The sequence below is a fragment of the Periplaneta americana genome, chromosome 10, assembly GCF_040183065.1.
Source record: "Periplaneta americana isolate PAMFEO1 chromosome 10, P.americana_PAMFEO1_priV1, whole genome shotgun sequence".
Taxonomy (NCBI): Eukaryota; Metazoa; Arthropoda; class Insecta; order Blattodea; family Blattidae; genus Periplaneta; species Periplaneta americana.
The window spans coordinates 178,774,350-178,792,462 of NC_091126.1; the positions used below are offsets into that span (position 1 = coordinate 178,774,350).

At 38.5% G+C, this 18,113-nt stretch overlaps 1 protein-coding gene across 14 annotated transcripts in view; it reads left to right on the top strand.

Moving 5' to 3' along the window:
* PMCA (plasma membrane calcium-transporting ATPase 3) overlaps positions 1–18,113 on the top strand; it is an 805,979-nt gene that overhangs the window by 455,271 nt on the left and 332,595 nt on the right. For all 14 annotated transcript variants that reach the window (XM_069838528.1, XM_069838532.1, XM_069838529.1 and 11 more), the window contains one exon: positions 900–976. The gene's annotated coding sequence lies outside the window, so the exon portion shown is untranslated. The remainder of the gene's footprint in view (positions 1–899; positions 977–18,113) is intronic.

Here is an 18,113-nt window from a genome sequence, read left to right on the forward strand (position 1 = left end):
TTCAACAAGAAAGAAATGTACTACTGTATTTAGAATATTATTATAAAAACTAATATTTCTAATACATATACAGACTCACTCAATTTCGAGAACACACTTGGTGAATAAAGATACACTTAGGAGCGAGTGTAATGTAAGAGTGGTTGGTTATTTTAATGTGAATTTGTAAAAAATTATTGCATCTACTTCTGTGCAGTTCTTGAGGGAAATAGAATACATTGCATTTTGATCATGGAGAATGTCTTTTGTACGGAAGGCTGAGAACGTCCGTTCTCGAATTTGGGCGGGTTTTGGCCTAAATTATTTCATTTATGCACTCTCTACGTTTAAGGACAGACACTGTCATTCGCAATATGACAGGAAGAAGTGCTGCATTGTGTAAAACGTGGAGTCAGTGTGTGTGTGTGTGTTTTTTACGTTCTTAGCACTTTATTTAGGATATTTTCTGCCCATATAAGACTTTTGAGCTCAATTTCTTTCTCGGTTATATTCTTATTATAAATAATCAATATAATACGTAAATATATTACAAAATATTAACATGGTTGATTGCCAATGACCTGCTGTTGGCCTAACCATCAGTTCTTTAACATTCTGGTATAATAATCCTAATGCCACATTGGCTTCTTCGCTTTACTGAATCAAGTTGTTGGCGTTGGAAGGAGATGAAGTTTGCCCGCAGCTGTGTTGTTAAAGATAGCGCATTCTTGTGTTGCTTTTCCCATTTCGTTGATCTTCCGTTTGGAAAATCATGACCAGTTACTTCTCTGAGTAGTGGTATTTTCGCGCTAGATTTTAGATGGTATTTATTTTTTCATATTCTTTTGAAAAAATCTTCTAACATTTTTGTCTCCGTTATTTGTGTCTTATTAATATGCTTTAATTCTCTTTCGGAACAGATTCCTACATCAGTCGCAATCTGGCACGGAACCATCCACTCCGATGCGCATGAGTGATTCGGAACGCTGAAACGCAAGTATGAGATCATCCAAGTTTCTATACTTTCATACAAATATATATATATATATATATATATATATATATATATATATATATATATATATATAGCTGTTTGTTAAAAGAGCCGAAGTCCAGAAAGGCGAATTTTACAGGAGAAACAAAAAGCTATTTCCTACTTAATCATTTAAGTTTATTAATTTTCTGAATTGTTCAAATTAAGAAGTTATACTTAACTCACATGCGTGAGAAGTGTATTTGGATATATAATCAATCATGCCCTTACTAGTGGCACTTAAATTAGCTGAATATATGCCCTTTTAACAAATAGTATATTTTAACAGATTTTTTTTTCTGTTTAAATATAATAAAAACGAGTTTTGTGTGAAAAACAAGATTTATTAATATGTATTAGTGTATACAAAACTTTTTTTTACCATGGATTTGAGCAATTTGATTTGTTTTCTTTTTTGCAATATGAAAATAATATTATATTGATCTGTTTGATTTTTTCACATCATTGTTGGGTCCACTGTTCAATCTGCTCATAAAATACTTTAACATTAACCTCAATGTATGATTTTACTTTCTTTGCGTCATTAAGTTCTTGCTTTCTAAGTAAAAATTTTCCTTCTGGATATGCAATAATACTAGACAGTTCAATAATTATGACGCAAAACAAAGATATGAGTGGTAAACGCAATGATGAATGGTAAGGAAATAATAACTCCTGGACGCTCCTTGTCATAAATAGTGGTACAAATTACGGACAGCAAAGGAACACCACCTTATGATGCTCGGCATTAGCTTTCTCCACAGATTTTTCTTGTAATATTTCTGTCACCAGAATTTAAAATCGTAAATTTCGACAGATTTTGTTACACTTCCACAACGACAAATTTGAGCGAAGAACTGCTAAAAATAATGATTTAAATCAATTGTCATATGCTGTAAATTCTTCGGTCATGCTTTGTAGAACTCGTTTGATAGCCTGTCACAAGGCTCAAATTGTGGCCTCTGATAGATTTTGCATCGTGACATGAATAGTTAGTTCTGTAGCTGCTGCACTTTTGGAAGCATAATTCAAGTGTGTAGATGCCTGGATTTCAAGCCCCTTGCCGTTTTTAATATTAGTATTAACTACAGCATCTACTTCACTATCAGAATTCATTGTAATGAAATATTAAACACAATAGCATGTACACGTCTTGCAAAGCTATGTGCTGACTGGAATACATGTACTACAACAATGACCACAAGCCTCATTATTAGCTTTAAATAAAACAACTTAATTGATGAAGTTTAGCCAACATCTAAAGGCTGGTTCACAATAAACCGGGAACGGAAACGGCAACGAGAACGAGAACGGAAATATTGTTAAAATAAATGTATTTAAATGTGACCATTCACAATTAACTATTGTGAATGATCACATTTAAATACATTTATTTTAACAATAGTTCCGTTCTCGTTTTCGTTGTTTCCGTTCCCGGTTTATTGTGAACTAGCCTTAAGTTTCTAATGTTGTTTGTTAAAAGGGCACATGTCTTGCACTTCTGCCCTTTTAACAAAAATCGCGATATTGAATGCCGTCTAGTTGCCACTTATGCTGGACATTCGTCGTTCCTTCTAACATAAATCAATGTCTCTATGTTGAAAGAAAATTATAAACTAAGAAAGTGATATTCGAAAAAAATGTGATATATATATATATAAAGGGAGGAAGTGAAGTAGTCTTGCAAATTTCCAGAGCGAATAGCTCATGTTGTATGTAACAAAAAACTAGAATATCATATTGGTGGAAAGTTCATAGTTTTTCAGAAAAAAAAGTGTTTTTCCCAAATGTTTAACTATCTCCTATTCAGTAACTATTGCTAGTAGAATCGTGATTTTTGTCTATATCGATAGAAAATCTAGTAATTAATAATTCATCCCTCTGACTTATTTCAATAGCGTGCACGGTTTTCATGTAAATTTAATTTTAAGAACCCCTAAATTGCACGGTGCTAGCAAGTGGCAACGTCTTGGCAGAGAGCAGCTCGCTTACCGACACACCGAGTTCGTTGACCTCTTACGTCTGTATCACTAGTAGAGTGTGTTAGCGGCTATGTTGCAGGACTGCTGAAACTTCAAGCTTAATTTTGTAATAAACCGTGCATTTAATCACAAAACATAATATAAATTTTCTATTCGTTTACGTGTTCCCTCAATCTGCAAGGTTATTTCACTCTCACTCTGTATATATAAGCTCCTTAACTTCATTGAACCTAGTAAGTAGGGCTGTACTTTAAACCTCATGGATTGCTAGTCGCGAAAGCTGCATGGGTTCAGAAGGAGCCATTTGGGTGTTTCATCTTGTCCTGGAACATAACGTTCCTAACTGTTCGCAACTACATACATGTTCCATCTGTTGGGCTCGTTACTCAGTTGTGTTTACTTCTGAACTGTGGAAGATTAGTTAATCAAATGGAAGACCCGACCAGTACATCCTCTACCTGAACGTCCACACCTGTGGAGTAACGGTCAGCGCGTCTGGCCGCGAAACCAGATGGCCCGGGTTCGAATCCCGGTCGGGGCAAGTTACCTGGTTGAGGTTTTTTCCAGGGTTTTCCCTCAACCGAATACGAGCAAATGCTGGGTAACTTTCGGTGCTGGACCCCGGACTCATTTCACCGACATTATCACCTTCATTTCACTCAGACGCTAAATAACCTAGATGTTGATATAGCGTCGTAAAAAACCCAATACACACACACACACTCTACCTGAACCGCTCTTCCAAACGACGAGAAATTATTTCTTGACCAACAATAGAAAATGTCCAAGCTTCACGCCTTCTGAATAATGCACGAATTCATTTTCTCTCATTTTCAACGATAATTCAACTTAATTTTGAACAAATCAGTATGTCTACAGCAATAAGTGTGAGTTGATCGGTTGGTTTCTCACGGATCCATAAACAGTTGTTTAGAGTGTTTATAATACCCTCTGTATTGTTGCCGGACAAATCTGCAGATGTGTTCCATTCATATCCTCTTCTCTGTCACAAGAATGCAGTTGGAGTGGAAGAGATTTTCAATGTATGAAGGTTTCAAAACCAGGCTGTCGTGTCCAGAAACCAGTCCAAATAGAGCAACTGCTGTGTTTATGGAGGCACAGACATTGTTTTTTTTTTTTTCTTGGAACTACTGTCGCCTCTTGGTCTAACAAGTACTTTGCTTCCTGTTATTTTTCAGGACGTGTTACTTATGTTAAACTATTTTAGTTGAGGAATAGAAATATTTTTGTTCTTGGTGTCAAGATTTCAAAATCTCTTCTTTGCAAGACAGTGAGCAACTTTATTCTGGCTGTGTCGACACTAATTTTGAATATGAGTAGGCCTATTTCTTGCAGTCTGCAGTGGACTTGTTTCTCCATAGACTAGTACAAGGTGGAGTAATCCCATGGACTGTTAGTAACGTGAAGTGAAATGAAGGCGAATTTACTTTGCTATTCCAGAGAAGGCTTGGCACCTTATGAGTAGGGACCGGATTTTTAGGTTTTTGGAATAGATGAAATAGATTTTTTTAGGTTTTTTGGTCAAACTGAGAAAGAGGTCGCAAAAATTGCCAGATTGTTAAAAATGAAAGCTTACAGTCAATTTTAAATAACATAGCTTTTCCCTCAGTGGCAAAGTTGGAATCATTTATAATCCACTGTCGTAATAAATGTTATTTGACTTGTTTTGGCATAGCTCAACAAAACACAAAATATAAAAATTCAGTGTTAGGGGAGAGTCGGGTAGTATCGGACATCGGGTAATATCGGACAGTGCGTTTCTTTCGTCTACCACCATATGGTAGTACCTGAATGACATGGTTACGTTTCTCAATGCGACATCACAGAAACGTAACCATGTCAGTCAGGTACTATCATCTTGTGGTAGATGAAAGACACTCACTGTCCGATATTACGCGATGTCCGATACTACCCGACTCTCCCCTAACACCAGAAGCACCAGAATAAGACAGACTGCACAGAGACCTCGGAAAAGTTCACAGCTTGTACCCGCACACGCAACATCACAGTCTTCTGTAGGGGAACATGCCCAAAAAACTTCACGAATTTCAATAATATGACTTTTTCGCAGTTCATTCACCTCGACAGAAAGATCAGTCACTTCGTGTCCTTCTACTGGCGTGTCATATCTGCGATCAGTGAAAATTCCAAGATACATACAGTTCCAATCAGAGCCCTTGAGAGGTGGAGCCTCTGTATAACGGCCGCTATACGAAGAAAGACGGAATTCTCTGTTAACCATTTTATCCAAAATAAGAAGAGACTGAAGGGGTACAGTAGTCACTGCAGTTTATGTCGCTTTCTGCAGTGGAGAAGAGAATAAAAATTGAAAGATGTATTGAAATTTCTGAACACATTTATATAAAACACATTAAATATAGAACAATACATATTAATTATGATCTACCAATTTTTTTTTTAGTTCTTAAGGTCCAATTTAGGTTTTTTAACAGAATTTACATATACAGTGAAACTTCCCTTAACGGACACTTCCCAATAGCGGACTCCTCTCAATAGCGGACATTTTAAAATTCCCCTGCAAAATAACATTGGCCCTTATGATAAAATTCTTCCAAATAGCGGACATTCTCAATAACGGACGCAGACACTGAAATGTATCTCCAAACAACAATTAAAATTTCCAAATAACGGACAGCGTGAAAAGAAGGTTGTAATTAAACGGAATTCTAACGGACTTCTTTGCAACAATCATTATCGTGCATTTGAACGTTCTTGTACTTTACTGAAGGTAAGCAGCACAGTTGTTAGTTGTGACACTGCACGTGAGCAGTCCGTACTTTCTTAGTTTGTCAAGTTGAGTGTTCGGAAGTACAGTCACATTAAAAAGTCACAAAAACGTAAACGTTTGTCACTAAAAGGGAAAGTGGATATTGTAAAGCATAGTGAGAAGGAGAAATTAAGTGTTCGTGAGCTGGCCACAAAGTTCAATGTGGGAAAAACTCAGGCTAGTGAAATTTTGAAAAACAAGGTTGTTACACTGAGAATGCAAATGAAAAGACAGAAAGAGCTTTGACAGTTGAAGCAGTTTTTTCTTCAGAAGAATGATGCACAGGGACTCAAAATTACTTCTGAACTACTGATGCATATTGAAACTAAGATATCCAAAATTCACAATAAACGATGAACAATTCCAGATTTCTTTGTGTAAGGTGAAGTGGTACAGTGACTGTTTATTTCATTTACAAAACATTTACTGGTACGATTGTCTCTCTGAATGAATACTGTAAACAATCTCACTGTCTACTGTACTGTACTGTAAAATATAGTGTTGAATATGTATGAGAAATTTTAATGTACTGTACACAGTACACACTAATGATTTTCTAAATAGCGGACACTTCTCAATAACGGACATTTAATTTTTCCCCGTCGGTGTCCGCATTTGGGAAGTTTCACTGTATATGAGTCTTTTGACCATGATTCGGAAAATTATCTAAGTAATTATGAGTTTAAAAGTAACTTAAGGAAGAAAATAAGTAAAAACCTATAAGTCCGGTCCCAACTTATGAGCAAATGTTGCGTACAGTTAAGTTTTCTGTGTACAGCACGTCGGAAATCAAGTTTGGACCTGGTTACGTAATGCAGTTCATCAGGGTCACTGAACCGCGGTGCTTTTAACAGGAATGAGGCCGGCCTCCCTCTACCCGTCTACCGCGTCGGAAATGAAGTCGAGTCTCGTCTCCTGCGAAGGAAAGCATTGTACATTGTACTCTCTTGCTCAAGTCGCAAGTCCCACGCTCCGACGTAACAGCGCTTGAATTCGCTCGCTTCTATGGTTGAGATTATTTCTTTTTTCTGATTGTTACGTAATGTTTGTCCCCTTGTGACAGAACGTTTAATATAGAATTGACATATGGCGTCACTCCCGTCAAACAATCGGCGTATGCATGAATTCCAAGTCTTTCAATTAGTTATTTCTAAAATAATGTACAGCGTTAGCAAATGCTTAGTACATCGGCCACATAATCGGAATAAATACTGGTAATTCCTAAAACGTTATCAATGAACAAAGACTTCTTAAGAACGGGTTTTCTCTCCTTGCTCCGAAATACTAAATTGATAAGGTAATAAAAAGAAATTGCCTTGGAATAATTTCCACAGATATGTATTGGAGTGAAAATTGAACTACTAGAAATTTTGGTTGTTTCAGAGCATCGAACATTTGACAATCTTCTTGACTGCATTGAGAGCAGCCTTAGACACAAAAATGACCGCCCTACTGTAGCGTGAATTTGCCTTAAGTTCACTTCACACGACTAGAGAAAGGCTGTTTATTTTGCACTTAATTTACTTCTTACATAAGCTATATCTTCGGTATAGATTATACATAAAACTTGATCTACAAACAGATGTCGGCCTGGGTAGCATAGTCGGTATAGCTGGCCTTCTATGCTCGAGGTTGCGGGTTCGATCCCGTACCGGGTTGATGTCATTTAAGTGTAATTAAATGCGACAGGCTCGTCAGTAAATTTACTGACATGTAAACGAACTACTGTGGGACAAAATTTCGGCACACCAGCGATGCTGATACAGGGACATCTTTTTATTTTTACTTCAATTTTTATTGTACCTGAGTTTTTGAATGCACTTCACTCCCATCCCTTCTACTAATGAAGTTCAACCATCCTCCACACAGATCCAAGACCGCATGTATAGTCATAGTAGCCTTACGGTCATAGTAAACAGTACGTTCCAAAAATATGTTCGCGTTTTCCAGTGACGAAAGAGCTTCCAATATTGCATCATTTTCGCACAGGTATTGTAATCCTTTGCCTACGTCGCATCCCGGTTGCCTCCACCTGCTTCTATTCGCCTCTCTGTAAAAGCTGGTGACAGTGACTGGGCTGGCTTGAGAACCTGTTATACAGTATATAGTGTTTGTTACAATATTCACTGTTTAAACACTCTGAACGATCTGTCTGTTTTAAATCTGATATATGAATTATTTTCTCGGAATATTTTAGTGATTAATAGTTATGTTCCTCATTATAACTACTAGAAGAATATACGCAATCTTTTGAACAAAGCCTGGCTGTCCCGAGCGCTCACGGAAATATCCGATCCGAACTTAGTCTCTCAGACGCCGGCCACTTTCATTTTGACCAAGTGTACGTAAGCCACAATGATTTAGTGTTTCTCGCTGAAACGGAGGGATACGAGAAAGGAGAAGATTGAGAGACGAGAATGGAGGAGGAGAATGATGGAGGTTAGAGAGGAATCAAGCGAAGTAAAGGGAAATAAGTGTAAGTGCAAGAAAAGGGGTTTTGAGGTGAGTGTGAGGTAGAAGACGGGGATGTGATGGTGAGAATTTGAGAAAGGGGAGCGAGTTAGAAATACGGAGAGTAGGCAGGAGAGAGGAAGAGGACAATGAAGGGGCAGGAGAGTCTTGAGAAAAGGAGAAGGTGAGGAATGAGTGAGGAAGAGATCGAGGAGAGAGATAGTGATAGTGGTAAAAGAGAGATAGTGAACTGGGGAGATAGTTTGGAGCTAGTAGGAGAGTGAGTGAGTATTGTAACAAGTCGCAGATCTCTTTTTGGTCCTTGAAATTTTGATGTTAAGCAAAGAAGCGAGTCACTATCCAACTTGTATGTTGTCTCACATCCAGATGCAGATACCCTCCGGCCAATCGTCGTGACAGTAGTAGTACACTCAGAACTCGTGTAAATAGATCTATAATACCAATAAGTTACGAACACCAAGTCTAATAAAACTTTACAGACTGTGCGTTTATTGCTATTATTATAAATTTTTACCACTATAGTATCTCTACTGCTTTCATTGTAATTTCTTATTATTATGATCTCCATCTTATCCTCTTATCATTGTTACTTCTGTGTATGTAGTTATCTTCCCAGTAGATGATGGATCGACTTTCCTCTCTAAACTTTGTGACTAATAGAGATAATGCTATTTGCCTTTCAATCAGTACACTTCTATTTTTCCCCGTCTTATTACTTTTGAACTTTAACTCCCTTAAAATACTTCTTGAACTAGTGCTCCCCAATCAATGATGGGCGATTTCGCGTAGAATGTGTAATAACTTCGAAATTGTAAGAGAAAATTTGTGCAAGAGATAGAATTCGTGAATCATTCGCGGTATCACGCATTTGGCAAAGTCTTCAATATTAGTAGCAGTCTTTGCCATGGACGTTTCTTCTCTGGTGCGCGCATTGATGTCCCTTCAGCGCCATGTTATTATTGTTCATACAAAATCCTATTCACCTTTGTTAAAGAGCTTGTTTGCTCTGTTACTCTCTGTATCTTATTTTTTACTACTCTGCTTATTTGTCATAAAATTGTATAGGCTGCATTAAGAACGATCTCTCTTGTTCATCCCCTTTTAGTAGCCTTACTATATATTTTAGTTCAAAAAGTATCGGCGGCTCTCGCCCACAGGTCGATTTGTTCCTAGCAACTGAGTACTCGGTATTTCCTTGGTGTCATTGCTCCACCCCTGTCTACCAGAGTCCCTTTGCTTGACACAACCCTGCACAGGATCACCACCAAAAAGGCTCGTTTGCTAACTTTCTCTTTCCTCACAAGTGCCAAAAAGATCTGAAGGCGGAGGTGGAATGAGAGGAGATGGCAGGCGATTTGAATAGGAGTAGGGACAAGGAGAATGAGTTAGGAATAGTACAACGAGGGTGTGGGGGAATAGGAGAAGGAGGTGGCGGAGTGGGCAAGAGCGAACGAGTTGTGATGCGGACGAGAAAGGGGAAGGTGGTTATTAGAGAGAGGTCAAGGGGATAATGGGAGAGTTATTTAGGAGAGGGCGGAGAGATTGTGGAAGAGTGAGTTAGGAAGAGTAGGAGGCAGGGCATTCGAGTTAGGAAGAAAAAAGGTGACAAGGGAGACTTAGAAATACGAGATGGGGCTGTGGAGTGATTTAGGTAGAGGATTCTTCTTCTTCTTCTTTCTTATCCCGAGGTTCTTAGACCAAGTCCATGAAGTTATGTTGTTGAAGCCAGTGTAGGAGAAGGACGGGATAGGAGAGCCGGGAAGAGGGATAGCATATTTAAAAAAGGAGTGGACAGGAGAGTGGCGTGTTTCAGGAATGTGTTGTGTTATAGTGAGAAAGGAATTTGAAGATGATGGTTCAATGGAATGAAGGAGTGGTTAGCGAGAGTGGTAACGATAGCAGTGGATTATGTTGAAAGGTGGGTGAAGGGGGAGGGAGGGAAAGGTAATGGAATATGCAAGCAATGGAAATGTTAGCTGGCAATTTTATTATTCTTCCCTCCTACATCGTTTACAGAACAGGTCACGAGGCTTGCAGTTGTGCTCGGTCTCAGAATTATTGCGTTACTCGGAACGGCTTTATCTGCTCTCTTGAAGAATAGTTAAAGGCAGGGAATGTATTTAGTATTTATTTATTTATCCTACCAGGCCTTCTCTGCCCCTCTACCAGGGAATTACAACTATAATATGAAGAATAAAATTACAAATCATATTAAATTTTCAATTACAATTACAATAAAAGTCGAAGTACGAAAAGATTACCGGACTAATGAAAACTAGACAATTTTTCATGGAAGTTAAGAACAAGAATATTTATGTATTTACTAAATTACAAATTAAACCTAGAATAACAAAATTGTATAGTGATAAAATTACCGGATACTGAAATATTCTATGATAAAGAGAACTATTTACAAGAAACCATGTCTGCACGAGTCTCAATTACTGACCAAGTGCCTAGTAAGTTTGCGTTTGCTTCTGGCTTTCGTTTGAATGTGTGCGTTGCCACAATAGAATGGCATGTACCACGAGCAGAATAAACAAAGCTGAAGATAAATGTTTGGCGCTACTCCGAATTCTTAAACTCTCACTGCTGGGAACTTTGAATGATGAATCTGACCGCACTGCAAGTGTAATTCATATCCCAGATTTGTTAACAAATACGGAGTGCTGATGTCTCCCCTCCCTCTCACACACTTTCTCTTTGTCTGACTCACTCGTCGGTGCCTAAATAAGTGTATATGACGTATTCCTACTTCAAATTAAATCCAGTACTCTGCCATATCTCGAGTGCAATAATAATAATAATAATAATAATAATAATAATAATAATAATAATAATAATAATAATGCACGGAGTATTGTGCTGTTTTTCTGTAATTGTGGCTTCATTAGTTACTCGTACGAATATTTACGGCGCAGTTAAGTCAGTGTTGCCAACAATACGCTGTTTGTAACGCTTTCTGACTTTCGCTTCTGACCTTATGCTTGAAAGGCATATGGCGTCGATAGAACGCCCTTGCCCTCCGCATTGCCACAATGCGTCCTCGGGTATAAGATTCCATAATGGGGATGCATACGGCATATTGCACTCTCTAACCCTTTCTCACCCATCCCAACTCTTTACTACAGTACCGCTTTTCCTGTACATAATGTATACGCATGGACAATATATAAGCTTTATGCCCATGTGCATCAACGTCGGTTAGTGTAACCACCGGTTAAAAGTGTCACCTAACCTTTGGTTAAGCATTTTTACAGTGGATCGACCTCGGTTACGACTTAAATAGGAGGTTAACCACAGTAATCTCTAACCGGCCGTCCACGCCTGTGGAGTAACGGTTAGCACGTCTAGCCGCGAAACCAGGTGGCCCGGGTTCGATTCCCGGTCGGGGCAAGTTACCTGGTTGAGGTTTTTTCCGGGGGTTTCCCTCAACCCAATACGAGCAAATGCTGGGTAACTTACGGTGTTGGACCCCGGACTCATTTCACCGGCATTATCACCTTCATCTCATTCAGACGCTAAATAACCAAAGCTGTTGATAAAGCGTCGTAAAATAACCTAATAAATCTAACCGGCCATATTCGAGCGGTTAAAAGAGATAATCGGTGATTAGTAGAGCAAGTAAAGCAAAATGGCGGCCAGAGCCACAGATGTTTATTTCGAAGACGATTATTATTGTACAGTACTTGAATTACTTGGATAGAGCGATAGCGTGAAGTTTCTTTATTGGAAAGAGAGAATTCTTACGAGGAATTAGGTGACAGAAAATTTCAGGAGGGATTTCGTTTATCAAAATCTACAAATGGATCACTTGAAATAACACAAAAAGTCATATTTCTCCTATGGTTCGGCTGCTTATATTACAATTCTATGTAACAGTTATTTTCTGTATTTTAAGAGGGAATACTCGAATATCTCTTTCTCTATGTCACTGGCTGAACAAAGAGAGGTTATTTATGGATCTTAGGATAATGAACAGTTCCCTCGTGTAAATGAGGTCCTTGATCGTATACACATTCCTATTAATCTTCTGCATCCTTTTCCTTTATAGATATTCCATCTTTTTATATAATATATTTAAATTCTAGTAATTAAGTCTAGCGACACTTCAACCACGCATTGGGATATAATCATTTTTGCATTCAATTTTCTATTTTGTACGATTTTAACCTAACAGCAAAGAAATGCAACTCATAAATATAACATTGCCCAAAGGCAAACAAATGCAAAGCGAAAATGTAGGACACGTTCAGTTCGATGTAGAACGGAGTGAGCGCAGTCATTTTTAGACGTTGACTATTATCTTTGCAGCGGTATGGATGCTTTTCTTTAGTCATTTTGTAGAAACAGTACACCAGCATAGACTTTACGCTGGTTAAATGAGGTGTCAGCTAGCCATGTTTAAGTAATCTGTGATTATGAATGGTGCACACAAATTACATTTTAACCACTGTTACTGTTTAACCGTCGTTTCATAATCTACGATTACTGCGTTTTTAACCGGTGTTGATACACTTCGCCATTAGTGTATGTTATGCATAAAGAAACAAGTAATGCAATTTTGTTATAGTTTCCACTCTTATTATTTGTACATTTAAATATTTTAGAGGTTCAGAAATATATTATTTTAAGGTTCTCTCCCATTCATTAATTTGCTTCAGAGAAAAATATCTATTTCAGTGTTTAGTTTTCCTAAATATCAGCTATCACAGATGAGTATATGACAATAGTGTTGTCTAATGCAAACTAACGGAACTATTTCAAAATTTGCCCATTTATACGACTTATACCGTGGTTAGAAATTTCGCTTACACGATCAATATATACACTGCTCAAAAAAGTTTAAGGGACAAGTACATTATTTGCTTCAGTTTATTATTCATAGCAGTGAAAGGAATATACCGTATTGGCCCGAATATAAGCCGCACTTTTTATTCAAATTTCAAACTCGAAAAGTTGGGGTGCGGCTTATTTGCGCGGCCGATAAATTTAAACTTGAAATGTGGCGCATGTTGCTACCGGTAATTTTATCATTTTGAAATGGAGCAACAATGCCACGCGCTCGTGTTTGAAATTGTCAGCAGTCGTATGGTATATGACGCAACAATGTACCAGTCTTCATATTACAGTGATCGTACTCTTTTGTATGATAGGACAGATTAAAACAGTTTGTACGTAGCTACGGGTTAAGCCATGAGCGGAAACGTAGAAAGAAAAGCTTCAACAAGCTTGGGAATTCGGCGCAGTTATGACGCTAGTTTCAAACTTGCAGTTATTCGTCATGCTAGGAGTACGTCTAATAGAGAAGCCGGCAAAAAGTTTAGTGTGGATGAGTCTAATGTGCAGCGCTGGATCGCCTCGGAGGATAAACTGAAAAATGCCAATACAACCAGAAAATCTTTCAGAGGACCCAAGGCTGGGAAATACCCTGAACTAGAACGTAGGGTCCTTTCCTTTGTACAAGACAAAAGGAAAGAAGGGATGCCTATCTCTCGACAAGTAATCCAGGTAAAATCGTTGGAAATAGCGAAGACTCTAAACATTCCACAGACAGAATTCCATGGGAGTATAGGTTGGTGCCGCAGGTTTATGCGTAGAAGTGGCCTTGTTCTCCGACGAAGCACTTCATTAGCACAGAAACTGCCAGAGGATTTTACTGAGAAACTCATCAACTTCCAGAGGCACGTCATTGAATTGCGTCAGCGCCACTCTTACCCATTACACCAGATCGGCAATGCTGACGAGACGCCCGTATTTTGGGACATGCCGAGCAATATGACAGTTGACAATAAAGGGGCGAAAAACATATCATTGAGAACAACTGGAAATGAAAAACAAAGAATCACTGTGATGCTGGCGGTTACGGCAGATGGAAGAAAACTGCCTCCGTACGTTATTCTGAAGCGTAAAACTATGCCCAAGGAGAATTTACCTAAGGGATTAGTGATTCGTTGCCAAGAGAAACGATGGATGACAACCGAACTAATGATGGACTGACTAGCTACGGTTTGGAATCGCAGACCAGGTGCGCTGCTCTGTAAGAGGGCTATGTTAGTATTGGATGCCTTTAAAGGTCACCTCACACCCGAAGTAAAGAAGAAAATTACTGCATTGAAGACAGACCTAGTCGTCATACCTGGAGGTATGACATCAAAATTGCAGGTGCTTGATGTCGTCGTGAACAAGCCTTTTAAAGACCATCTCCGAAAACAGTATTCGGATTGGCTTCTAGAAGGGGGTCATGCATTCACTCCATCTGGGAAGATCAAGAAGCCATCTGTCAGCCTTATGTGTGAGTGGATTCTCTCATCATGGCACACGATATCACCAGATTCGATCATCAAAGGCTTCAAGAAATGCTGCGTGTCTAATGCTCTGGATGGCAGTAAGGACGACGTACTTTGGGCGGAGAGTGATGAACAAAGTGACAGTGATGAAACAAATACCGGTACCGGTAGTAGTGAAGTCAGCAGTGACATTGGAGAAGACGGTGATTAGTTGTACCGGTATTTTTGGTGATTTACCCACGTAATACCGTAATTGAAGAAAAAGTGTTTAAATAGTGTAAACAGTTTTGTAACTGGATAATGTGACAGGTAAATTTCACTGCACTCAATTTTCCTTTTTTTCTCATTCTGCACTCAATTTTTCTTTTTTTTTCTCCTTTCCCCCTAAAATTAAGGGTGCGGCTTATACTCGGGTGCGGCTTACACTCGGGCCAATACGGTATTACTTTGACTAACAAGCAAATCTAGTAAATTTATATGACTATTTTTATTTTTTATGTTGAAAACTAAACAATAACTGAAATGCTGCATGTTGAGTAAAATATTCGAAATATTTTGACAGGAAAAATTTGAATGAATCCAGTTACTAATAACGAGTACGACCTCTTCTTGCATTTAACACTGCTTGGCATCCACTCAGCTTGATTAAAATCAGATGTTCAATGTCTTATTGCAGAAGATTATCCCAAGCCTGAATTGGAGCAGTCTGGGAGTTTCCAAGGTTCTCTATATTCTCCATACGTGGTGTTACAGCCCTCTGAAGTTGACCCCATGCATATTCTAGGGATTAAGATCCGGGCAGTACAGAGATCTGCCCTTGCTGAAACCATTCACAAACCTCTGGAGCAGTATGAGCGCGGGAATTGTCATGCATAAGAATGAAACTTTCTCCTAGAGCGTTAGCAAATGGTCTCACAGTTGGTTGCGGAACAAAATTTAAGTACACATTATGATTCATTGTCCCTTTTGGAAAACTAGCCGTGTTCTTCTGTCCACCATTACTCCTGTCCACACCACCTCCGTAGCTATGGACTTCCTGAACATGACGAAGTCTTTCTGTGACCCAGGTTGATGCCAAATCCTCATACGCCTTCCATTGGGGTGAAAGCAGAATCTAGACTCATCAGAAAACATAACATGAGCCCATTCTTCATAACTCCAATTGACATGGACATCCAAAAGTAAGTGGATCCCACGGTATGTCTCAGGACATCGCTTTAAGCTTAGGCAATGCAAGGGACTCGCATAGTTCACAGAACTGAAGGAATCGTATCGAGCTCGGCTGCATTTCCGCAGTGGAAAACTAAATTGTGTTTCCGCGTTTGATTTTACTAATTAACAGTCATGGTTTAAATCTCATGAAGGTTGGAACTTTTGAACTCAGCAGTTGAATTTACTGGGTGCGCCAGTAAAACATACCTCTCTTTTTAGTGTTTTGTATTTCGAAAATTTAGTGCAATGTTTTTATTTCTTTTTCTGGTGATTTTATGCACGCTTGGAAGGATGTATCACAGTAGTTTTAACTGCGCCACAGAGAATTACAATTGTTTATTTTATTTTATTTGAAACAAATGATAGGAGATGCTGGCAAATGAGTTAAGAACGTGTGATTTACAGACAAAATTCACTTCCATCTTAATGCTTAATGAATCGCAAGAACGTGAGGTTTCGGTTTTCCAATCCACCAAACGATATCATGGAACAGCCTCTCCATTGTTCGTCATCATTATCTTCCATCATCTTGCAGATGTGAACACGTTGACGTTTGTCTTGGAACTGCTGTTACTGCTAGCATTTTATACGGAAACAGTTTTAATTCTTCTTTCAAAATTCTACTGACGGATGTTGGACACAGCCTCAGTTCTTGCGCCCATATTAGATATCCGTTTTTTTGGCTTCTGACTGACTGCCGTACAGTTTGTTTTCTTGTATCCTCGCCGTTCTGGTTTTTCCTGAATTTCCTTTTTTTGCCGGTTAAGAGCGCTTCCTTTTTCATTGAATTTCTTTGCTACACTCACCATTGTCTTTGGCGTCGGTGTTGATCGAGAATTAAAGTGATCACGATACCTACGTTGTGTCTCTACTACTGATTTTGTTTCTAAAGAAATAAAGCAATTTGAATTGCCTGTGTCGTAGTTAAGACCAATGCGAAATATTCTCTCAATATTGCACGAAGTTCAAATGAAAATAAAACTACAATTCTCTACCAAATTTGCGAAATACGAAACACTAAAAGCAGGTATGTTTTATTGGTGCACCCAATACTTCCAATCCTTCCAACTCTGGTTCATATTTCAGTACTTTTTCTGGGTGTTCTGCCGTTCTGTTTACATTTTCAACCAACCAGTTTTGTCTGTGATAAACTATTATAAGGATTAATTTGAATATTTATAGTTCTGCGGCGATGTCTTCGCTCGGCTCTCTCTCTCTCTCTCTGTATATATATATATATATATATATATATATATATATATATATATATATATATATCATCAGGGAGGATGCCAAAACTATTGGAGTTGAAAACTGGATGAGTGTTGCTAGAAATAGGGATGAATGGCGGAAACTCCTATGGACAGCCAGGACCCATGATGGGTTGTCGAGCTAAGGATAATGACATATATGTGTGTGTGTGTATATATATATATATCCAGTGCACTTGATGCATAGTCTCATTTCTTTCTTCTTAATTCTTAGTTCATGTTCTTTTATTCAGAGAATCGCGGGAAGTAGTGCATGTCTTAAATTAAGGTTAGTTCACACCTCCAATACAAATAATGGATTCTAGGGGTAAAAATACGGCATCAACGCGTAATAAGGTGCGAAGTGAATTACGTGCACCAGGCAGGAAGCTACTTTCCAGCTCACTGAATTCAAATTCACCGGATACTATTGTGTCATGCTGACGTCATTCCCGGTAGGGTCGCTAGTGTAGCTTCCTGCGTCAACTGTTTCTTGTTCTCTCAGGTAAGTACATCCAAGACCGGCTACAATACTCAGACCTTAACACAGAAAAAAAGATGGCCGCCGCTGCGGTCCAACCATTTCCATTTATAAAGACAGTTCCGCCATACCTTTATGTCAAAATAGTTCCATTTTTCGTATTTACTAAGTTGAATTACTAAATTTTGTCTTAAATGAACGTCCAGCGTTAACATATGAGCAATGTTAAGTTAAATTTCAAAGCGAGACAAGATAAGTATGACAAGAGTAGAAAAAAATTATTATGAAGTTATGAACTTGACAGTGCAAACGCGGCCTGAAAATAGTTTTCAGTAAGTTCAAATCATACCCTGAACTCGTATAAGTTACTGCAGTAAATGCAAACGTTCACTATGTTGTTGGGCATACAAAAGGAAAACACATACTCAAAATCAATAACACAATTATACAAGGTCAGCCAGTATTAGACCTACAAGGTGTACTGCTACTGCTACTGCTACTCGCGCAAGAAACGATTACCGAAAACCAATGGTGGCGTTGCTGTCTGTTTTGACGTGTGTATGTAGGCACGCCGAGGGGGAGAGGTGCGAGCCGATGGAAGTATT